The sequence below is a fragment of the Myotis lucifugus genome, unplaced genomic scaffold (genome assembly GCF_000147115.1).
Source record: "Myotis lucifugus unplaced genomic scaffold, Myoluc2.0 scaffold_543, whole genome shotgun sequence".
NCBI classification, from domain to species: Eukaryota; Metazoa; Chordata; class Mammalia; order Chiroptera; family Vespertilionidae; genus Myotis; species Myotis lucifugus.
The window spans coordinates 145,483-171,086 of NW_005871591.1; the positions used below are offsets into that span (position 1 = coordinate 145,483).

General features: G+C 44.9%; 1 protein-coding gene and 1 pseudogene across 1 annotated transcript in view; one reads left to right on the plus strand and one right to left on the minus strand.

The window, feature by feature from the left end:
• LOC102428656 (histone-lysine N-methyltransferase SMYD3) overlaps nucleotides 1–25,604 on the minus strand; it is a gene marked incomplete at its 3' end in the record, with an annotated part of 399,438 nt that overhangs the window by 143,520 nt on the left and 230,314 nt on the right. The gene's annotated exons all lie outside the window — the stretch shown is intronic.
• On the plus strand, nucleotides 22,752–23,266 carry LOC102428023 (annotated as a pseudogene).

Here is a 25,604-nt window from a genome sequence, read left to right on the forward strand (position 1 = left end):
AGAAGCGCCCATGTGTTTGCAAAATCCCATTTGCTTCCACCCGAGTCCATCTGTTCGCTGATCAGGCGAAGCTGGAGTGCATGGCACGTCTCGCTGTAAACAAACTGCTCGGCACACCCTAGGGGAAGGCGGATCCTGCTCTTACTCTCCCAGGCCGAGGGAGACGCCTGCAGGAACAGCAGCCGCTCCGATGATTTATTGCTGGAGAAAGGCCTGCGCCTCGGAGGATTCATGTCAGGAGCTGCAGGTACAGCCGGCGGAGCAGCCCGCAGTCAGTGAGAGGGGAGAGAAGAGCCAAAAGCAGCCTCCTGAAGGATAGGCCTCTATCCCGTGCTGAAAGCAGTGGGAGTCGGGACGTGCTTGTGGTGACAATTCCTCGCTATGACTTAGAGGCTGAGACTTAGAGGCCGAGACTAAAGGGCGCAGGAAGGATGGAGGGAAGAAGAAAAGATGGAGGAAGATCTGACAGGTACAAGCCCAGAGACGTTAGGTGACTTCTTGTCCAAACCACAGAGTAAATGAAGGACGGGGCTGGATTAGAGAATTCAGGAGTCCTGACAGCATCACTGAACTGCTCCATCCCCACCAAACCAGGCCCCGCCCCTCGCTCTTCTGTGATTGACATGCGATTTCCTTTTTGGTCCTGTGTTCCCTAAGATGTTTCAATAGACCTTAAAGATAAAGGTATCAGATTAACTAGGAAAAGGGATTTTTTTTTTTTTTTTGCCTTTCAGAAGGAAAATTTCAACTACTTTCACCAACAAAGGGATTAAATCTGTTCTAAGACAGAACTGCATTAAAAATAATGAGGCATAGAGAAAAGCTTTTATTATTTTAATAAATTCAAGGGAAAGCTGGGAGCATTATTGAGATAAGCAATGTGTTTACTGTCTAATCCAATGTAATCATGTTCTAAAAATTATTCTGCTTAGGAATTTTTCTGCTACATCAGACAAAATCCAAAATGTGCCAAGTAGACAAAATAGTAAAATTAACGTCAATCCTGAGTGCCTTCAAAACAGAGACCAGTATTGCCAGGACCATCTTTGAAAGTATCACCTAAAAGACAGGAAGCTTCCGATAAAGCAAAGATAATCCTTCTGTCTGCGATTTCACCCAAAGATTCATCCGCCTACCATTTAACCCAGGCCCTAAGAAATGGATGATTCTCTGTATATTTTATCTGAATTAATCAATTATTTCTTGGTCTAAGGAATCCCATTTAACATGTCCAATCTTTTGCATTCACAGCTATAGAAAAAGAAACTCAGTTTTTGACTCACTTCACCAGGGTTGATTCTAAAGAAGAAAACACCATAGTAACCTTTAGCATAAACATAAATTTGCAACATAAATGTTATATCTTTTAAGTCTCAGAAGAAAACATGAAAATCTTTTCTTTCTCAAACTGAATGCCCAAAGAAATAAATGTTACCCAACGTAAAGTATAGCAGATAGAACGCCTATAATAATATTCCAGTCTTCTCAAAATATATCACATTTCTTGGCTATTAGGTTCTCACAGCCTTGACACATCAGGCTTATACATTAGTACTAATGGCTTTGATAAAGCAAAGTTAATTGCATTTCACCTATTTTCAGGGTTTTGGGTTTTTTTTACTATAACTCACTCATGCTGAACACATTATTTCAACAAAAAGAGGAAGTCAGCAATCTCAGGTGTGGCTTTAATTTCAGCAAGAGCACTGCACTGGTTATAATTAAACTTGGGAGAGAGCTCAATTCATCTTTTCACAGATTTGTGATTAAGTCCTCTCATTCCCAATTATTCCAAAATCTTGCCCCAGCTATCATAAATGATTATGCCGCGTTTGACAACCCCTACAACCTCACTAAGAATGCAGTCTAGAATATAGAACACCAATTAGTCAAAACCTTTTCTACTCAAAGTTTCTAACAGATTATAGTATACATTTCTAAGTGAATATGAATATTAAATGAATGAGTGAATTGGTCATTAGTGAACAACTATCCTAGGTCCTTCCATTATCATCTTACTGTCCACAAACCGCTAATGCTGTTGTTCTGTTTCCCTTGGACTAAGGGAAACAGACCATCCCTGTCTCGTAAGTAGACCTAGTAAGAAGGTATGATAAAGCCTTCTTTACATCTCCTGGTTAAAATGATTTATGATGTATTACTATATTGCTAATTCTGGACACACTAATGTTTTTGTCCCCAAAAATACAAGAATAAACCATTTGGAAACACTGAGACCCCAACCAACGATTTCTCCTTTGCAGCCATGGAAAGGACAGACTGACTTTTTGTCCAAGAAAGTAAAGGCCTGACCCAACTATGAAAGACAATAGAGGTGGAGACACAGGGAAGAGGCCACAGACAGACAGAACCAAACACCCTGTCCACGTTAGCACGGTGTTATACCCCAATGGCGTATTTCCCCATCTAGTGCCCTGCCAAGTAAAGAAGGATTAATAAGAAAACTTCCCCCAGTTTAGCACCCTGAAGGATACTGGAGGAAGAAGACTTGTTTAGAAGCGTGGCTCCAGGATGAAATGATAGTCTACAGAAGTTATTATTCATTAAATATACTTTGAGGAGGGAAAATAGCCCCAGGGCCCCCACATTCCATATGTCTCCCTACATGCAGAATGGAGTTTCTCTTAGGTAGTGAGCCTTTCTAACAAAGCAGGAAAAGTATGGGGTTTGAGGTCAAGCAGTTGAAAATCCTGGCTCTGCTACTTATTAAATACTAGAGGCCCGGTGCACGAATTCGTGCATGGGTGGGGCCCAGTCAGCCCACCAGGATCAGAGCTGATCAGGCTGGGCTGGCCAGGAGGAGGGGATGCAGGAGGTTGGCCAGCCAGCCCCGCCCCCAATCGGCTTCCCCACCCCAACTGCCTACACCCCCTCCCCCTGGACAGCCCTGCTGTCTGCTCAAACTCTAGGTGGAACTCCTGGTCTAGGGGACAATTTGCATATTAGCCTTTTATTATATAAAATAGAGCAATGAACAAGTAACTTCAGCTTCTTACCTTCAGTTTTCCCATCTATGAAATGGACATAATAAACCTGCCTTGAATGACTTAATTAGATAAGCAAATACTTGGTTAGTTAATAAGAATTATCATCCATTTCAACCCTGGAAGCACTTTCAATACCACACAGAGGCACCCTGTGAAACTATACTGTGTCTATCCAGGGACTGAGGCACAGCTAGCCATGTCTGGCATTCTAGTGGACGTGACCTCAACGATCTTCCTGTGGAATCTTCTAGAGAAAGCAGTTATCCTAAGGGAAGAAATAGATGCTTACAAAGTTGGTCAAGGGGCAGTGAAGGAGTAAAGAGGAGGAGGAAGTTTCAATTTGATCACCCTGACTCCCAGCTCGGATGTGGGGGGTGAAACAACTAATGAGGAAGTGCTATGGTTACTAAAAATCACTGTTCCTGGGAGCACAAGACAGCACTACTTCCTCTGCAATGTTCAAAGCAAAATATATTCACCTGCGGTGCAGGATCAGCCTAGTGGCCGCTGGAGCAGAAAACAAAATGAGAGCCTGGGAGGTGGAACGGGGGGCTCCCTTGGTGAAGCCCACCTGGTGGAGGGAGAAGGGGCAGCGGAGGGTGCCTTGCCCCTGGGCAGCGGATGCTGCAGGTAGAAACGCGGAGGGGAGAGTGTGAGCACGTCCTGGGCGCAGCGAGGCACTGGACAGGACAGCCGTGACGACTTAGAACTGACTCGGAGGGACTTAAATTGGGTTTGTGCAGACAGAACATGGGAAGTACCATTTTGTTACTATTTTCGTACTAAAATCATGTAATCTGGTAAAGCAAGAGCTATGTGCCTTTAGACTAATGTCTAACTTGAGACTTAGATGCTTATTATGAGAAAAGTAGGGAGATGATGAAGAGAACCAATATTTCCACCCATTTACTATGTTTTAGGCAATGATTGAGGCTTTTTTCCATTTAATTCCTTGCAATTTCATTCTAAAGAACAGATTAACAATTTTATTTGATTAGATATATGTCCTCAATAAAGGCTGCTGAATGAAAGCACAGTTAATTTTGATGATCAGGCTATATTCTTTCACCAAAGAGATAAATTACCCTGAACACACATCAAGTACTCCTATTGATTCTTGGAAAACGTTACTGCAGTTCTCAAAGCAGCTCTCAAAGACCCCTCAGAGGAACTGAGAAGTCATAATTTTCATAATTACACAAAGATTTTCCTGTCTTTCTCACTACCATTATCTCCTGAGTGGACAAAGAATTTTCCAGAGGCTACGAGTGGCTTGATATCACAAGAGACTGAATGCAAAAGCAGACAGAGAACTCAGTGGTCATCTATTAAGGCAACATGAAAGGGTTTCACCAAGCTATAGAAGTTCCACTTTTCTCACTAATTTTTATTGTTTTTCTTAAATCGTTATTTTTCATAAAAATATTTATATTAAATTTAGTGGATATATTTTAATTAGTAACTACTTCAAATTTCTCAGTTTTAATGGTAACATGGTAAAGACTGATAAATATAACCTATCTAAAAATATATTCTTGGGGTCCTAAATGATTTTGAAGAATAAAGGAATCCCGACACCAAACGTTTGAGAATCATTTGTATGTTCCACAGTTCATCTTTGTCCTCCTGGTCCTCACTACAGGAAGGATATCAAAACATGCTATGAGCTCCACCCCAAGCCATGGTGACCTTGCCTGGGATGATGGGAAATCCAATTTTCTACAAAGATCAGGAAACACAGTCCCTTCTTGTGTTTCTCTCTGAGTTATGTAAAAAGCATTCTTAAAATTAACAAGTAGTTAGAGGGGTTGGGGGAGCTATAGATTTGCTGTTAACTTCTGGTGTGTGCGTGTGTGTGTGTGTGTGTGTGTGTGTGTGTGTGTGTATTGCACTGTAATTAGTGATATTTTTCATTTGGCTTAATGCATGATCAATTTTTATAATAATTTTGTGACCATGTAAAAAACGAATGAATTCCTAAATATTCCCTATTCCAACCAGTCCCTCCTTGCTCTACAGATACAATATTCCCCTGAATCTCACTGAGAATATTAATGAAATCAGTTTTAAAGATCTTTCTATTTCCTCAGTTGCTCTGGAGTGACTCTGATAGCTGACAAGCCCCTTCATAGGTGAGGTGACTTTAAAAAATTGGCCTGCCCAGCGGTTGAGCACTGACCTATGAACCAGGAGGTCATGGTTGATTCCCGGTCAGGGCACATGCCCGGGTTGTGGGCTCGATCCCCAGTGTGGGGCGTGTAGGAGGCAGCTGAACAATGATTCTCTCTCACCACTGATGTTCTCTCTTCTCTTCTCTTCTCTTCTCTTCTCTTCTCTTCTCTTCTCTTCTCTTCTCTTCTCTTCTCTTCTCTTCTCTTCTCTTCTCTTCTCTTCTCTTCTCTTCTCTTCTCTTCTCTTCTCTTCTCTTCTCTTCTCTTCTCTTCTCTTCTCTTCTCTCTCTCTCTCTCTCTCTCTCTCTCTCTCTCTCTCTCTCTTTCCCCCTTCCTCTCTGAAATAAAATATATATTTTTTTAATTGGCCTAGGCATGGCTTACAGTCTGTATACACAACGCTTATAAGTCACTGTTCGCACCTCTCCCTGTTAATGCCTGTATCCTGCCCTGTCCTTCGACTGAACGGTTTTGCTGGCTCCAAAGCCTTTGCTGTGCTTTCCACTCTGATTCCATCTCCACTCACTTGAAAACTTATTCAGTGAACGACTTCTTTGGCAAAGTGTGATGTCAAGGAACCAAGGTTCTACCTGAGCAACCCCGTTCAGCTCCAGGTTCTGCTCCAGTGGGAAATCAGTTAGTGCTAGTAAAGCGATTCAGGTCTCAAGTCTTCAGAAGGATGCCCAGGACACGCCTCAAGGCTACATGGCTGCCTCAGTGGTACCACAATGATCTTAAAAGCTACAGACAATCGTCCTCCCAGCTAATCTTTCTTTTAACACAGTCTCAGGCCCAATGTTTGCTCCTTTCCTTTCTTTTTAAACAAAACAGAAAAGTCCTTAACATTGCATAATTATCAAAGCTGTTACGCTGGAAGATTTCCCAAACCTGAAAGCGCCACACACTGTGCAACAAGGAAAACAACACAAAGAAAGCCCTTGCTGTGCTGCTTTTTCACACATTAATGTAAGACAATGATGACTCCATGAGTTATTTTTCTTCACTCCAAAACTGTTTTTCACTAAATGAGCCACGCATCTGACGAAGAGGTTGAAAGAAACCAGAAATTTAATAGTAGAATAATAACAACAACAATAATAGTAATACTTCTGGCAATCAGTCCGGGATTTCTTTAAAAAAGAAAAGATTATGACTTGATCTTTTGCTTTTTCTCCACTGTAAATTCCAATTCTTTGAGGACATAAAAAAAAGCACAAAATTTTCATCCCTTTTATTCCAGTTTTCTTGTTTAACAACAAACAGCAGCCCAGTAGAAATAGCCTACTGACGACCCCTTGACCCAGAAATCTGAGAAATGGGTAAGAAAACAGTGAAAGAAAATAAACAACAACATGAAAAGGACTTGGAAAAATTTCATCACCCGGATGCTGTCGAGGCACAAGACAAGCAATTCAGCACTCCATGAAATTACATTTTTTTTAAAGTTTAGATTCTACACTTAAAGGAACTTTTAGAATTCCATTTGCTAATTCTCTAAAGGCTATAACTCTAAGTTATTTGAAAGTTGAGAACACATTTTCCCATGTAAATAAGTTCTATATGATGGTTGTGATTCAAGGTGAACTCACAGAGACCTCCTTCTCTGATTCCTTCAATAAACACTAAACACCTGCGAGGCACTATGCCAAGATTAGTGATATAAAGTCGAGTGAGACCTAATTCCACCCAAAGGAGCGTAGAGACTAGTGAAGAAAACAGAACTAATGTTTACTGGTACAAGGTAGTGCTCTAAATGTTTTCTAGAACATTCATGAGATGTTTGAGGCAGCAAAGAAAAGGGGCACTAGAATCAGACCTAGAAAGGGAGAGCCACAGAACACCGCCCTTCAGGGGGTCGTGTCTGAGCTGAATTTGGAGGGCCAGTAAAAAATAGCTGCTCTAAAAAGGCAGGAAAAAGAGATTGGATGGCTGACTGGATGATGCAGGTGGATGACATAAAGGAGCCTAGAACGACTCAGGGGACTGGGTAACTGATTCAGGGAGAGAGGAATCAGAGGTGACCTGAGAGCAAAGATGAAATGCCCACATGCAGACCACCCAGAGTTTAACCCTTTGCCTCGCATCTGTTTGGAAGAGCAGGGGATTTCTATTTCTTCGCCAGTGAACCTGAGGAGTCACGTGGGTGAGGCCAAGGACAATGCTGCCCAGGGACCACGGCAGTCCCAGGGGGCAGGGGCTACCTGCAGTGTCCACCCCCCACCCCGCAGAGTCCCTGCCTCCACGTTGCCTCTGTCTGCAGCTTGTGCTTCAGCCCGAGCAGTGAAGGGGCCTCAGGAAGCTCCGCTAGCCAGTGTGCAGACGGGAACGCTGAGCAGAGAGGGAGGGAGTAACTTGCCTGAGAGCAGACAGCAGGCAAATGGCCCTTTGCCCCAGGACCCGTGCTCTTCACGACACTGGTTTAAGAAAACGCAGCAAGCCCGGCTGGTGTGGTTCAGCGGTTGAGTACTGACCTATGAACCAGGAGGTCAGAGTTCAATTCATAGTCAGGGTACATGCCAGGGTTGTGGGCTCGATCCCCAGTAGGGGGCGTGCAGGAGACAGCCGATCAATGATTCTCTCTCATCATTGGTGTTTCTCTCTCTCCTTCCTTCCTCTCTGAAATCAATAAAAATATATTTAAAAAAAGAAATAGCAGCAATTCCTTTTCTTGCGAAAGCACGCTTTCCAAAGACAGGCTCCCAGCCTCACAGTCATTGAAACAGCATGTTTCCATCATCCAGGAAACGGATGCTACAAGACATTCCTTCTCAAGTTGTGCCTTTTCATCTTGCTCTGTCACATGGAAAAGGCCTACTTTTAGACCCCAGGATTCCTCCTTAGCCCTTGCTGACGGGAGAGAGCCTCTCCTTGCACAACAGTAAGCTGTGCCTTCTTCTCACCGGTCGGCTTCCTTTTTTGTTCTGCGACAACCTGTTTTTCTGGTTAATTATACTAGAGACTAGCATAACCCTACCTACCCCAGTGAAGCTGCTTTGAGAAGCTGCGAACCAGGCCATAGATTACGGGGCTTCTGCATTCTCAAGTGCCAGGTGCTCCCAACCACCGCATCAAGGATCTGGACTCATGGTTCAGATGGGAGACGAATCTTATGAAGAAATATGTTGCCCGTGAGATTCCAATAGGTTGAAGGTTGCAGGACACCGAGATGCTTAAATCACTCTAGTCTATGGGCTCACTCTCCCCTGGTTATGCGCGCAGACTGGTGGACAGTTGCAGGTGCAAACCGAGAGGTAAACAGACCTCTAAATAAGCAAAGAGCCGCCGGGCGCACCAGCCGGGAAGCGCAGGCTTCAGGATCAATTATTAAAGCCGGCCCTGGCCCAGGCGCGGGTCTGACTGCTTTCTCAGTGAAGACATCTTATCCTGAACGCTGCCACTTTAACGGTAAAACCAGACTCATCGCTCCCCATCACTGGTGAAGAATGAAAGAACTCGTGGTTTGTAAGTGAGGCATCGACACTGAAACTGCACCGGGGACCGCGAGCCTTTGAAATGCTCCGTGGGAAGAAGAATGTCCTGCGCGCAAAGCAGCACATTCTCCCAGGAAGCCGCTGAGCGGATGTGCAAGAGCGTTTCTCTGGGACAGAAAGGCCACGGCACGTGCAACCTTCACTCTGAGCAAACACTTTAGGACAAGCAAACATACAATGGTTAATAGAGGAACTGGGACTTACTTCTGTTTCTTAGAAGGGTAACGTGCAAAATTTTGTATTTTCTTTTTTAATCCAAACTATTTATTGAAAAATAGGAAAAGCTAGAAGATGCTCAGAATTCCTAGCACAAAGTGCTCACTTTACTGATCTGAATACATAAATATATCACAAGCACAGAACATATACAGATACAATCGATCTAATACCATCAATTTCACTTTGTTTTTCCTCTCTCCAATAAACCATCGACTAAATCAAAAAAGTTGTCTGTAATCCAAATAATACATTTTATATTCATTTAAGAAATATCTACTGAGCATCTCAGTACTCTGTATCGGACACAATTCTCGGTGCAGATAGAACAGTGAATAAAGTACACTCGGTCCTTATTCTAATGGAGTTTAATTCAACAGAAAGTGGGATGTACAGTACCAAGAAGCAATAAGGAAAGAGCAGTTCGGGGAACGTCAATGATGTGCTGACAGCAGGGACGTCACAGGACCATGGAAGGAGGAGCTGCGTTAGTGGGATGAGCAGGGAAGGCCTCTGTGTGAAGGTCACTTTCAACTCAATCCCAAAGGATGAGAAGGAGCCAGCCAGACAAATTTATTTTTTAAATTTTCAGCGGCGGAGGAAGAACTTATTTAACAGTCAGAACTAAATGCAGCTGCTTACAACAGAACAGCAAATAACATGGTTTAGCCAAAGAGTATTGTTTTCCTCAGAGAGGCTCCATCACGCCCCGGGAACCCAAGCTTCTCAGACTGTCCCTTTGCCACCTCTGCTGTGTGGCTTTCTTCTTATGCTCACCCAGAGGGCTGGGCAGTCAATGAGAATTCTGGTGAAGAAGAACAGAGATTGGTGCAGGGCACAGGGCTCAGCCAGCCCAGCAGTCCCTTCATATCTGATCATATCATGGCAACACTTTCCCGGGAGCCCGGCCCACGAACCTGAGCTAACGGCTGCCCTGAACTCTGCCCCACAGCTACAGTAAAGCAGCTTGGAAAGCCGGTGCTTTTGGTCAGCCTGGGCCTTTTGCAGCCCCCAAACCGGGAACTGCTCGTTAGAAGGTGTGACAAGCAGTATCTGCTGAAGCGTAGACAGGGCAATGGAAGTGCAACGTCCCTGATACGACAGCAGGCTGAGCATGTAAAACAGAAGACTAGTGTGAGGAGTGTGGGGGCCCGAGAGCACGGCCTGGTGAAGTGGGAGCCCTGGTGTGGAGGACGCCCCAGGTCCTAGAACCTGTGAGCTAGAGACGTGCTTTGTGTACATGACCTCAATGAAATCGCCCACGACCCCACGTTACCTCTATTTTACAAGGAACAAGCAAACTCTTAGGATAAGTGACTCGCCTGAATTCACAGTCAGGAAGGAGAGGAGACCCAATCCTAACCTGGTTGACTGACTCCTAATGCACACTCATAACCCCAGTCCTCTCTGCTCTCTCCACTTCCCTGCTCCAACAAATGCCTCTGAATACTGAACTGACAGAATCCATGCCTCCAAATCCATTCTGGTTATCACCTACTGTCCTACTCACTCACAGTTATGAGAAGTACTTCTGATTTGTTCTAATATTTTCATGTCTTTGGAATTCTACATAGAGAGATTTCCATGGTTCTTTACCTACCTCATATGTCTGGGAAGAAAAAAAGTTCTTAAAATAAAAACTGATGTATCTCTTGCTGCAGTTGAAGTTGGGGGCGGGGAGCTCCCCGAGTGGGAGTCAGTCCCCACGCTGCTCCTCTCTCCGAGAGAATGGCAGGGAGAAGAGAGGAGCTGGAATTGCAGAGCTCTTGCCGGCCAGCCTCGGTGCTGGGAACCACTAATGAGCTTCTGGATGTGCAAGGTGGGCCCCAGTCTAAGGATGCTCTGCACAATGAAGTGAAGGTAACTGCATTTCCAGAGGAATCGAGAATAAAGAGCCTGGGAAATGGGAAAGCAGGGAGCTGTGAGGCGGCTGCTGTCCAACCTCACAGTCCATCTGCCAGACTCCAGTCTGTCCAAGTTCCCAGGAGGGGGCAGGCAGCGGCAGGAGGGCGCTGAGGGCGACTTGTGGGCAGGCGCGGGGAGGTGCTCACACCCAGGACAGGCAGAACTTAGAAATCCAGGGCGATGGAAGGGAGAAGGTGAGTCTGAAAGAACCCCGCGCCTGGCGGGGCTGGTCCGGTGCTCTCCCGGGCAGAGGCAGACTGAGGGGGGCTGTTTGCTTCCTGCTCTCCCCGAAGGCACTGCCAGGCATGCCGAGACCAGGACAATGGCCTCAGACAAGCCCCCTGTTCCAGCAGTTGATGCAGGGGAGCCTCATTCCCTCGGCTCACTCCTCACCAGCCCCCGGCGCCTCAAAGCAGAGTCACCTGCAAACGCCAGTGCAGGTGGCAGGGCACAGCTGGTGAAGTTCAACTGCAGGCTGCCAAGCATGACCGACGGCTTTCCCTCTCGTGAAAAAGGTCTGCTTTCCCCAAAAGCCTCCTCCCCGGGGTGCAGAGGCTTTCAGTGTCAACTTCAAACCCATTTCTGGTGCATTAAAGTGCTGACTGGCCCTGCCTGCGCTCCAGTCTCGCCTTGACCTCTCCCAACAGGCGCCCTGGGCACCAATAAGACAGAGGTACTCTCTTCCTCTAGGTGCCATGCTGGTGAGATTCCCACCCTCCTCCTTCGCACATGCTGTTCCCTCCATTCCACTCTCCTCTCTTCCACGCTTCACCTGCTGTGATAAAACCATCTTCTATGAGGACTTCAAAAGGCAGTTCAGGCATCACCGCCTCCAGAAGGCCGTCCCTCCCCCCACCCCGCCTCCGCATCCACATCTGATTCGCATGGCCTCCTTACGTCCCCTGTCGCCCTGAGTTTCAGATGCTTCTGAAATCATTAATGCACTTCCACGTCTTCCCAATACGTAGATGCACCCACAGAGCCTAGCACTGTGCCTACAACATAGTAATTGTTCAATAAATTCTTGACAATAAATGTATGACCTAAAAGCTTTTCTTCCAAAGCCTAAAATGATCATCAAATACAGATCTGCCCCAAAAGAGTATATTTCAAATGACTGTCAGGCAGGAATATGTTGTCACAAGTCCTGATTTTTTTTTTCCTTCAACATGTAGCCATGACTCTTCTGGCCCCTATCAGAGCTCATGTTACTCTTTCCCAGTTAAGCCAATGGCAGCATTCAAAACAAAAATATAAATGCTAATTGTGAAATGCGAATACTCCTTAAACTCAGCAAATATGCACCACGGCTTCATGCATGAAGCATGGTGCTAGGCTCTGGGATACACTAGTGAGCAAAACTGCTATCCTAGAGGGAGGAAACCAATGAATGAATAAGACATTGAATTGTGATCTGTGCTTTAGGATGAGGAAGTGACAGGTATCATGGAGAGTACAGCAGTCTAATTGGAGGACCTCACCTCCAGGTTGGGGATGGGAGGTTTGTCAGCAGGAGAGTAGATTCCTTTTGGAAGTAGGAGTTTGCCAGCAACAGTGTGTGTGTGTGTGTGTGTGTGCACGCATGACTGCGTGTGTGCCTGCATGCATATGTGTGTGCATGCCTATGTGTGTATTGCGTAGGGGAGTGTGAAAAACGAGCATTACAAACAGAGAGAAGCCTGTGTGCGACCTGAAGGAGCTGGGAGTGTCAGGAACAGAGAAGAGGCCAGTGTGGCGGGAACCTGAGTTCCCAGCACAAGTGAGTGAGGGGGAACGGGGCCGCATGTGATCCGGCTGGCCAAGCTACCTTCGTTCTCCTCGGTGAGCCTGTCAGAGAAGGACTAGCGGACTGTACAGACTACCTCTGTGGGAGCAATGTTTCTAAAGTGAAGAAGCGTCAGAGTGAATAACACTGGACAGAAATGATCATCAGTTGGAAAGACAACATGGCCAAGTTGGCTCCCTGAAGAAAGAGTCTCACCCCAAGGACTCCAGGAGAGCACTCCAGAACTAGTTAAGCTAATAAACATATGGCGGTGGGGGAGGTTCTGGTCAAAGAAGTCTGTCAGAGCCGGGCACGAGCGACAGCTGGAATCTGCCTCGGAGACAGCCTGGCGGAAGCCACAGGGTACTGAACCCACTGCCACTCACGGCACATTCATTCTTTCCAAACAAACAGTGTGTGTGGATGCTGTTGGGCCATTTTAAATTATTATCTCATGTTTACTAGTATAAGGATATGGAAGTTCTGCTTGCGTTACCTCTGAATCCAAATTTATATAATGCGAGAAGTCCATTGTTTTCAGGCATTATTTAAAAATAACTAGCACTTCTTTTTTAAAACATATTTTTATTGATTTCAGAGAGGAAGGGAGAGGGAAAGAGAGAGAAAAACATCAATGATGAGAGAGAATCATTGGTCAGCTGCCTCCTGGAAGGCCCCCACTGGGGATAGAGCCCACAACCCGGGCATGTGCCCTTGACCAGAATCGAACCTGGGACCTTTCAGTTCGCAGGCCGACGCTCTATCCACTGGGCAAACCGGCTAAGGCTAAAAATAACTAGCACTTCTTAACAGCTGGAGGCAGCAAAAATCTGAACCTTGAGATCAAATTTCTTGGTTGGGATGCTAAGTAAGAGTCTCCTCCAACTTTCCAGCACAATAAAATGTGAGGGTTATTCCAGATGCACAGATTACTGGTATGTGAGGTTCTCATAAAAGGGTATAAACTATACCATATACCTCCATAATGAGCAACTCAGACTATTTAAGTGCATAATTACAACTTTTACAGCTTACACTGAAGATCTTGTTACTAGATATTTACTTTCTGCAAGAAAAATTATTTTCAGCTTAAATGGTAGGTGCAAGCAGCTTAGTCAAAATATATCCCAAGTGGCTTAGGGGCCGAGTGCGTAACCCTTCAGTTATGCCTCAATTACATTTATCTTATGGTAGCTGCCTATTGCACAGCGAATCACCTTCATCTGTAGTGTTAAGCTGAGGCGTGAAATATTCATACTCCCTGAACACATTCATTATTTTGTGCCATTCTTTCATTTGGGAAGATCCTTGGAACATTAATGGTTGGAGAGATAACGGGTGCCATGTTCTGAATATTATAAATTGCTGTGACTTTTATACTCAATGAGCTTGGAAACTCAAAACCACAACTATAAAATGACAATGAAAATAGGGGTTCATGCTATACTTGCAGGCTGCTTGACATTTTCCAGCTTGCCCTGATTTTATAAAAGAAATGACCTTGAAAATAATTGAGTAGATCAAGTGGTAAGGCTACAGCTCACTGAAATGCAGCAATAGGTTCTGAGTCTTTATAACGCTGCTAAGCTTCATGAAGTAGAAACAGTTTATTGATCTTTAACCAGTTTACCTTTGTATTTTGTAGGCTTACACACATTCACTATAAGGTCATTGTCATCTTCGTTACCTGTATCCCTCTGAACTTGGAAATGAAGGCAAGCAGGTCTCAGCCCACCAGACAGAGAAAAAGATTGGACTTTGCAAGAGGCATAAGGAGCCGTCTGGTTGACAGTTTTTTCAGGCCGTGTTTAATTAGTGCTCTCAGTAAAAACACAAATTCAGATTAGCTTTCTCTGCTCAGTGTTTATTAATTTAGATGCACTTGAAAAGGGAACATGTAAGCATCTTGATAAATAAATGTAGCTGCTGTCACTTTATTAAAGGAACAAATGTAACCTGAAAAAAATAGACGAGGAGATGGAAAGAAAGTACTATGACACCTGGATGCTCTCAGGCCCTCGGGCACAGTGGAGTGGGCTGCCTGCCCCCATGCGGCGAAGGGCTCAAGCAGGGACACTCAGACACACCTCAGGACCTGGGGGAGGAGGAGTGACTGACAGAAGGTCCTGGGGAAATCGGGACCTCCACCATGGAAGACCACGTGTTCAGACACCCACGGAAGAGATCCTCCTCATAAAAGGAACACTTAGGGGGGAAGGCACCCATCGGACTTCAGTTCAAGTTCTCTGCTGTGTCTCCTCTTCTATGCCCGCCCCCCCCGGCCCCAGACCAGAGTCCATTCCTATCACAAAGTTCAAATGTGCACAAAGCTCAACAGCTGGTTTCTCCCGGCAGGTGCCTTTGTAAAGGGCTTGAGGGAGGACGGTATGAAAATAAGGCTGCTCCCATGAAGTGAGGAATGCTCTAGGGACCTGGCATTTCCAAGCTCCATCAAGACCAGCCTCAGGGAACCCAATTCTTTATGCTTTAATCCTTTCTTCTTTCTGTGCTAAAAAAAGAAGGTGGAGGAAGGAAAGAAGGAGGGAAGGGAAGGGAAGGGAGGGGAGGGGAGGGGAGGGGAGAGAGAGGGAGGGAGGGATGGAGGGAGGGATGGAGGGAGGGAGGGTTGGTTCTTAGAAAAGAGTCTAACTTTCTACTTAACAAGGGCAGGAGCAGCACTGGGCCTGGGTGAATATGGAGTTCAGAACCGTGGTTCTCCGGAAGTTCATGAGGCGCACAGGGATGGGGAAAAGCAACTGAGCAGCCAGGCTCCTAGAGGACGGTCCTGGGGGCCGCTCCGTCATTGTTCATTGAACGATGCCTACCAGGCCCCAGCCACACTGTCCCTGCAGTGAAAGAGACAGACAATCTCCCTGCTCACATGAGGTTATAGTCTTGTGATGGGTGACTAATAACAAAAATATTAATCATAATTTTTACAGATCGTTGGAGTGATCCAGGGATTACGAGAAATATCTATCCATCAGGCCATCCATTCACTCAGCAAAGACAGTGCATGCTGTGCACCAGGCTGTGTGCTAGCTGCTGGGAGGATATGATGGTGATTAAAACACTCGGCCACGAGGAGTGTGTCAGTGAGCCTGCAGGAGTGAAGGAAGTCACTGGGAGAGAGTGTGGAGAACAAAGGGGGAGGTGAGGAGCCCATAAATGTGCAGGTGCTGGGGCAGGAAGAAGACCAGGAGAGGATGTGTCACTGAGGCCAGGGGCCACCCACAGTCAGAGGACTGAGTCCTCACTGGGTTTAGCAACGTGAGGATTGGGTGACTTCAACTAGAGCAGTCTCCATTGACTTAAGCACCTGGACACCAGGTTACACTGGGCAGGTGCGCCAATGAGAAGGAAGGAAGGGAAGACTAGGAATGTAGACAATATTGTAGTTTTTACTGTGAAAGAAGAAATGTATTCAAACATAAATAGAAGAGGTTTTTCCTTCCTTCCTTCCTTCCTTCCTTCCTTACTTCCTTCCTTCCTTCCTTCCTTCCTCTTTTCCTCCCTTCCTAAAATGATAAGACTTAACCACATTTAAAGGCAAAAAAGACTAAATAATGGAGACTAGATAAAAAAAAAAAAGAATGGGATCTAGAAAGCATGAGGAGACCTCCTTTCCACTGGGTATTGAGGGACACATGGAGGAAGGGAGAGCGAGAGAGAAATAGAAACATCAATGATGACAGGGAATCATTGATTGGCTGCCTCCTGCATGCCCCACAACTGGGATCGAGCCCGCAATCTGGGCATGTGCCCTGACTGGAATCAAACCTGGGACCTTTCAGTCTGCAGGCCAATGCTCTATGCACTGAGCCAACCCAGCTAGGGCTCTTTTATTTTTTAAAAAGAAATAAACTTTTCTGTCCACTCCTCAGGGACACCATGGTGATGACTGCAGGGTGTGTCTAAGCTCCTGGCCAATGAGAAGAGACCCTGAGAACATCAAAGGCCACACTGACCGGGAAGAGCCTTCTCGGCCTGGGCCCCAAAGGCCGCACATGGGGCTCCCCTCACCTTCATGAAGGAAAAAGGCTCAGGGCTGTGTAGGCTCCTCCACAGCACTGCCCTGCCCGAGTCATCCATCTGTCCTGTATGCATGACCGAAGCCCATCCCGATCAGGAGAAACACCTCACGCTGCCCGAACCTGCGTGTGTCTGGTAACGCCCTTCACAGGGCTCACTGTGTGAAAGGCGTATCATCCCTCGGCTTACCCATCACACAGCCCTTTATTTACTGAGTGTCTCCTCCATCAACGCAGAGCCTTCGTGTTGTGTCTGTCCCGCTATCCATTCCTGGAGGTGGAGGGTGCCTGGAGGCTGGGAACCCTGTCAATCACGGTGCTCTATATGGTAAGTGCTCGCCAGAATGTCTGTCCGCGGTGGTGCTTGTCTAACTGGCTACTTGCCACAGAGCATGTGACCATGTTGTGCTGCCAGGGAGGCAGTGACTGTGGGCTACGTGACATGGGATCTCTTATTTTATTTTTTGTTGAGGTGAAACTGACACAATAAATTAACCACTTAAAAATGAACAATTCAGTAGCATTCAGTGCACTCACAATGTTATTCAATCACCTCCTCTATCTTGTTCCAAAACATTTTCATCACCCCAGAAGGAACCTTGTGCTCATTAAGCAGTCACTGCCCATTCTCCCTTCCCACAACCCCTGGCAACCACCAATCTGAGTGCTGTCTCTATGGATTTATCTACTTTGAATATCTACATATATAAAAGCCTAAGTGACCATTACGACCAGTCACTATGATGCCGCACTGACCACCAGGGGGTAGAAGCTCAATGCAGGAGCTGCCCCCTGGTGGCCAGTGCACTCCCACAGCCAACCTCCTGTGGCCCGCCAACCTCCCATGGTCCCTCCCCCTGGCCAGCCGGCCCCGATGGCCCTGATGGGGACTGGGCAAGATAGCCCAAATTGGCCCCAATCGCCGGCCAGGCCGAGAAATCCCACCCGTGCATGAATTCGTGCACTGGGCCTCTAGTTTCATATGAATAGACTCATAAAACATGCAACATCTTTTGTGTCTGGCTTTTTATTTAGCATGTTTTCGAGATTCCTCCATGTTGTGGCACATATCAGTCCCTCATTCCTTTTTATGGCTGAATAATATTCCATTGGCTATAACAATTAGTTTACCCATTCATCTATTAGTGAACATGTGGGCTGTTTCTACCTTCTGACTAGTGTGCATAGGGCTGCTATGAACATATGTGTACAGCATTTGTTAAGTATAGGTTTTTCTGACACCACTCCATGGACCTCTGCTACTTTTAAAATTAGAAATATTTAAAACACTATAGTACTCTCTAAGGTCATGAAAATATTTTATATAGTGTGGGAGTGTGGGTTACATGAATACAAATTCTCAAACCTCAACAAATTATACCTAAGTCTATATATTTTATTATTTATAAATTATAACTCAATTTTTTAAAAAGAGTATTACAGAGGAAAAATATGTGTGGTTCAAGAAGTAACAATCTATACTCCATGAAAAAGGTATATTGGTGATATAGATATAAATATGATTTTATTTATAAAATTTTTTTACAAAATGATATATTATTGTATTTTGTGACATGACAACTATCCCTTTATTGCACCAAAAAAACTGAAGTTTCAACATGATGTTTCCATAAGTTATGGTAATAAACATAGAATGTTCTTGTGGATAAATGAGATAGAACAAACAATAAGTATCCCTGACAGAAGGGTACCATTCAAGTAAAATAACTGCTTTCGTCTTTGAGATTTAGAATAACAATTACCCACATATTAAACAAACAAAAAGGGTCACGCTTTTAAATAAGCAATCTTTGCAGTAGGACAGAGGTACCCTAAACTTTAAAATTCTTTCACTACCTGGGGCTAAAGCACTTTAGCTAATCAATCCAGCTACTGGAGGGGAACCTCACTTCCCACCGCAGATCCGGAGGCTTTATAAACCATCCAGGGAGGCGGGCACTCCAGCGTGAGCACTCACTCAGTTTGTGGAAATAAACTATCTTTAGCCCCTTACAATCTTGCTGAGCACCATTTGTTGGAGATACTTCTGGAAAATAGAGGCCAATTTACTGGCATGTGTGATTGTCAAGTGGGAGAATATGTCAATCATCTAATTACCAATTTTTCACTGAGGAGGGTTTTTAAACACACTGCAAATGAAACGGGCAAATTAGCCAGAATAAAACCATTTTTCAAAATATGTAATTATTTCAAAGGAGTTTCCTATCTTAAATATGTTCTCCATGAAAAGCAATTTGTATTGACCCAAGAGACTACATATGGCACCGTCCTTTGAGAATAGATATTTATGCAAAAGCAGCAAGTAATGGGAGGCAAGTCTGGTAGTCTAAAATCTTATACAAAATCACTAAGGATGTAATTTTTTAGTCCATTCCAGTAGCCTTCCCTATTCATTGCTTCCTCCAGACCCCAACAACCCTATCACTGGAAACCACAATGTACTTCTTACTGCTCACATGACACAAAGCATGAAGTTGCAAAATTAGAGATGAGTAATCAGCCTCCCTCAACTACACTGAGCACATTGTATAAAGGCCATTCTTACTTCCTCCCATTGCTGTCCAGATCCAAAAAGGGACCACATTTGGGGGCCATATTGGCTCTTCAGAGTCCTTGGCAGAAAGAGAAAACTTTTTTAAACAGCACTGTTTAAATTGAACTGAAACTGTCACTAAAAAGTAGTATTTTGTTCTTCAGAACAGAGATAACATGCATGTCCAGCAATGAGAATAATACTTTTATTGGCCTTTTTTCAAAGACTAGAGTAGAGGCCCAGTGCACAAATTCGTGCATGGGTGCAGTCCAGCCGACCCTCCCTGATTGGGGGCGATTGGGCTGGGCCGACCAGAGGGAGGGGATGCAGGAGGTTGGCCACTGGCCCGCCCCCGATGGGGGGGTGAGGGGGCAGCTGGGGGAAGGGGCCGTGGGGGAAAATTTGCATACTGGCCTTTTATTATACAGAATGCTGGTAAACGCAGGCTCCTCCCTGTAGGTGGTGAGGTCAGCCACTTGAGCTAAAAGAACACAAGTGTAAGGGACAAACATAATGTGTAAATCGCCCCAATTTAACCAAAGTTGGTGGAAATATATTTCTGTTTAAACGTAAAGGAAGAGAATTTTTTAGTTTCTTTTTAGGCTTGCAATTTAAATATTACAGGAACCATTATTATTTATACTTGGCATGAGGGTATAAACATCTATGTTTATAATCCTGACTTGGTCAGATCTTTCCCTAACACCAGAGCCACCTATGTGTGATGTTAAGAAGAAGGGTGAAGTAAACCCTCACACACTCTGCTAATGTGCTATTCTCTTCAGCAGAAAAGGGTTAGGGGTGTATTAAGGCCACCTGCTGGGTTACAAGCAAATGTATAACTTCACTGCTCTCTCAAATCAGATCCTATCACTCACAACACTCACACTTAAGAGTCTGTAATGTAAAAAGAACAAGAACAAAAATCATAACAACTCATTATTATCAAAGGCAGAGTTGTACCCAGAGTTGCCATGTCAACTGTCTAAATAAATTCTAGACTTAGTAGTAGTCTACCAAATAAATAAAAACAATTCATCATCCCACTGCTAATGGCAGACTAGAAGCATCTTCTCAAACCTTGTTGAGTTTTAACTGCCACACTACTCACTGGAGGACAAAAGTAGCTGCATGCCTTTTTTATTAGTCCTGTATGCAATTACTGTATAATTTTAAGGTTTTCCTGCTATCTTCTTTGAGTTTATCACTTCAGCACTGCCATTAAAAACTACTAAATACCATGCCCAGCCAGCGTGGCTCAGTGGTTTAGCATTGACCTATGAACCAGGAGGTCATGGTTCAATTCTCCGGGTTGCGGGTTGGATCCCCAGTGGGGGTTGTGCAGGAGGCAGCTGATCAGTGATTCTATCTCATCATTGATGTTTCTATCTCTGTCTCCCTCTCCCTTTCTCTCTGAAATCAATAAAGATATATTTTTTTAAAACTACTAAACACTATATATGAAAATTCTAGGCTAGCAACTACATTGAGAAAGGCAGGTGTGTTCACTCTATAAAGGAGCTCAAAAGCACAACGTGAAATCAAGACCACAGAGGAGAGGAATCGTTCCTGGCAGAAGAGCAGGAAAGGACAGGAATGACACGGGATTCTTGAAAAGTGGGCTCTGAAAAGGCTGCGAGCTGCTTTCCAAGTCAAGTCTAGTCCACAAAATGTTTTGTGACCAGATTGGTGCCCAAACCTTCTTAAAATATGGAAGAAAATGTAAAACAAAAACATGTAGGGCCCTGAGGAGAAAGTAGATGATGGTGTAAATGGATAGAAAGTTGTTCTCTTTCTAAAGACTTAGATGAAAATGAGGCACTTCAAGGTCAGTCTCTCCGCTGACATCAGTCTCAGGCAGATTTTCTAAACACGCAGACCCTCCCATGGTGGGCGTCAGGGAGAGGGCGCCCTCCTGCCGCCTGCTGTCAGAGGGGAGGCTGCCTCTACTTAGTGATGTTTATAAAAATGGCAGCAGTTTCCTATTTGAATGTTAATTACTGTTATGACACACAGGATAATTTAACTTGCTTCAGTAATTTATTCTTCCTTGTAATTAGATGTCGTAATTGGAAAATCTTCCCGAGTGTAACAACAGTTCGGAAGGTGAGATGGCAGGGGGCGGGAGCTTCCCCACAGGAGCTCAACCAGGAAGCTGTGGCTCCTGTTCAACTGGCAGTCACGTGGACGGCCTGTGCCAGCGATCAGAGATGGTCCTTCTGGAACCAAGCAGGTGGCACCTGCGACCTTTAAGAGCTGGATGATTGGAACGGAAGGCGAAGCCCCAGCAGATGGTTAGAGCTCCCCTGAGAAGAATATTAAAGACTAAACTTGAGTGAATCCAGGAAGGAGACCACAGAGGACCGCTGTCAGCCCCCTGGTCTTGCAAATATTTGCATACAGTTCAGAGACGCCATAGAGGAGTACAGGCCAAAAACATCACTGGGTGTGACGGGCTCTACTTGTGGTACTTGGTTTATGGAAGCATTTTGGTGCTTGCCATGCGTACCCATAAATGTTCACTAAAATAAGCAAATGAATGATCGCATAGACAAATGAATGGGTGCATGTAGGACTTGGAAACAGTCAATAAGCACTCACTATGGAACACATCAGGTCTGGCACTAAGGACTTGACGGCACTTTCCTCCTCTCCCAATTCCTTTTCATTGTACCCAGAGCCTTAGTGCACATCTTTACCTAAAATCCTCTTTGGGAAACATGCTATGATAGGTTATTTCAATCATACACATAAGTAGAGAGAATACCCACATGTACCCACCTTCCAGCTCTAGTAATAATGATGGCCAATCTCTCTTCCCTTACACCCTGTATTATTCACCTTCCTGTATTATGTTGACGCTAATCCCAGACATCATATCACTTCATCTGCCAATACTTACAGAGCTCATTTTTATTTTAAAAAATGTCATAATTCCTTAAATATATTAACAAGGATTCCTTAATGTCATCAAATATTCAGGTAGTAAATCTTTCCTCTAACTGTATTACAAACTGTAAGAGTTTACAGATTACACAAAGTAACCACAATACAAAGAAGGTCCAGGCGTTAGGATTAATTGATAGATCTCTTAAATCCTTTTAATGTACAGATTTCCCTCCCCATCTCTTTTTTCTTCAGTTGTTTTTCTTTTTGTCATTGAAATGAAGTGATTTGTCCTGTACTGTTGTCCAGTCAACAATAGATTTTTAAAATTATTATCTCCATAACGTGTAATTCACACTGTTCCCTTGGCCTCTGTACTTGCTGGTAACTGGTAGACAGAGAACGAGGCCAGATCAGGTTACAGTGTGAAATTTTGGCAAGAATATCTCAGAGGCTGGCTTCCTCGCCAGGAGACACGCCATCCCAGGTTGTCTGTGTGTGGTGTCGGCAGCCAGTGAGGCCCACCGCTCAGATCCATGAACTCATCAGGAGTTGCAAAATAATGAATTCTGACTTTCTGAAATTTTCCTCATTTGTTAGCTAGATTATTTCTCTAAAGAGAGACTCTCTCGACGACTTCTGGCGGCTCCTATCGCAGGGGGTTGGCTGTTGGCGGCGACTGGTTAAGCTCAGTGTGGCGGTGTGAGCGAAAGAGTTTGGCGCAATGTCTCACACCATTGTGCTGGTCCAGCCTACCAAGAGACCAGAAGGCACAACTTATGCTGATTATGAATCAGTGAATGAGTGCATGGAAGGCGTTTGTAAAATGTATGAAGAACATCTCAAGAGAATGAATCTCAACAGCCCCTCTATCACATATGATATCAACCAGTTGTTTGATTTTATTGATGATCTGGCGGACCTCAGCTGTCTTGTCTACCGAGCTGATACCCAGACATACCAGCCTTATAACAAAGATTGGACTAAAGAGAAGATCTACGTGCTCCTTCGTCGACAGGCCCAACAGGCCGGGAAATAGTTGTGTTGGAAGCATTTGGGGGTTGGGGGTGGGCTTGGAACACAGGTGTGTACAGCTGTCTGTAGTGAAGTTTTGTATTATAGTAATCCTGTTTCCATTTTGGTATTCTCTAGCCAGGATTGAATGTGTTAGATGATATGTGAGGATCTTGTTCAATCTGAACTCCCATCACCCCCTTTTTTTCTCTTTTTTTCCTTAAACATTGTTATGATGACTTAGAAGTTTTTCTTTGTCAGTAATCTTGATTCCAATCCTTCATATCTGCTTTATAACATTCACTGTACTAACCCTTCTTCAAGTTGGGGTGAGGGTAGTAACACAGTTTAATTATATGCTAAGATAAAGTCTTAGTGAAAAACAAATAAATGTTCTTTAGAGAGAGAGAGAGAGAGAGAGAGAGAGAGAGAGAAACTCTCTCATCAGATACTCGGCTAACCTGAGATACAATTCATAAAGGGAAGCAAGGAAAATACTTGATTCTTTCCCTTTGTTCACCAGTATTCGAAATAATGAGCTGATTCCCTAATATCATCTAAAAAAGTGACCAATGAGGGTTTTATTTTTAACTCGGAAAATTCTCCACATCTGTGTCAGAAATCCAAAACTGCCCATCATCTAAGTATGACGGGGTTTGGCAGTGAGTGAAGATGTAATATAGAGTCAACCCTTCGTTCTCCTTAGGGCCTCTCCAGCAAGCAAACCCTTTTTCTGAATTTGAATATCCCCAAGTAAGAACATTCGAATAAACCAAAAACTCTGTGACCCTATTTAAGAATACCACCTGTCTAACTCCTTCCCTCAAAGTCACGGTGCTGGCCACCTGAAGGGCAGAAGAGAATGGCAGCGACCACTGTTCCGCTGTCCAGCACAGGGCTGCCTCTGCACTCCCACAGGGGACATGGCCAGAGCAGGAGAGGCAAGAAGCCCTAAGGAGACATGATGGGCCTTAAAAGCAACCAATACCATGCAGGGCACATATTCCACGGTAGCTTGTACATCATGCGGCTCCATTTGTTCCTAGAGATAAAATGATCACTTCAGCTATGAAAATTACTATCATCTATCTCTCCACATGCATGCCCATCCTTCTTGAGAAGTGGGAGGAACTATGAGCCAACGTGGTGTGCAAACAAATGCTCTTGTGAACAGAGGGAAACTAGTTCCTAGAGGTTTAATTCCACTGAGAGAAACGGCAGCACCATGCAAAGCAGCTCCATGTCCCACGTGCAGTGCACTGGGAGGAATTAAGAAGCAACGCGATGAATGAAGTTTCTCCTGCACTCTCCCTACATCCCACCTTGGATCATATGCCCAGGTCTCCACTTCAGTTAAAAGGAGGGGTGTCCTTGAAATTACAGGCAGCTGTGATGGAAGACATCTGTCTACTTATAAAATTAATAAAACGTATTTCTGACTATCAACTGACATGCTCCTCTCCTCCCAAAGCTGAGACTGAACAGCAATGACAATGCAGCTGACACCCTATTTGCCAATACAGGACTCAGGAATCCAACGGTAACATTATGAATTGTATCACTGCAGGAATGGCACTCCGGGCAGGCTCCACACACAAACAAAGGGAAGCTCGGAATTCTGTTCCCAGGGGTACAGATAGCTCCTTCATTGTATAATGTCATTTATGAGACAGAATTCAAGTTACTGAGTAAAGACACAGACAAGGGCAGTCAGCTTTGGGATCCATCCCCAATCTGAACTCAGGAGGATGGAAGCCCCGGAACGCTGAGGCATATTATCACTCTGCTACTTGGTGCCAAACACCAGTGACCTAAATAACACATCTGCCAGATGCCCACACACACCCCAGAGCAGAGGAGCCTAGGAGAAGGGGCTGGAATACTGCTTTCATGAATAAACTGCTCAAGCACCTGGCATCGTCCTATCTTCACTTTACAGAGATAATTACCTCTGCTTATTTGGCAGGGCCATTTTTAATGACAAAAAGAATTCTTTGAAATCTTCAAAGAAAGAGCACCATGTTAACCTAATTATGAAGAAAACAGAAGGAGAAACTTGAGCAAGCTGTGTCAAATCCGCCGAATTAATCCAATTTTACAAAGAGAGAGAGGGTGATCGAATTCTCTCTAAGACAGGGGAGCATCCGTTATCAGTGCCACCAACACTGTCTTTCTTACCAATTCCTCACGGAAATTAAAGCCTCCTACCCCTCCTTGGCATCCCCCTCCTCCCACCTCTTAGCTTCCCCAGGTTCTCCTCCAACGTCTTGGCTCCATGGCCACCTTCACCTCCCTACTGTAGTCTCTCTCCTCGCCCTCCCACGGCCACCACACTGTGCTGACGGGGACCTCAGAATCCTCCTCACCAGGCTCCTGCCCAGTAAAAGGGAAAGCTGAAGCCTGGGGGATGCAGAAACAAGCTCAGGTCATGTAGCCAATCACGGCACTTGCAAAGCTGGGTCCCCATACAGACACCTGACGCCCAGTACTGTGCACTTCCCACTGCACCACACTACCTTCTCCCTGGGCCTATTCACCACTCTGACCCAAGAAATGGACTGAG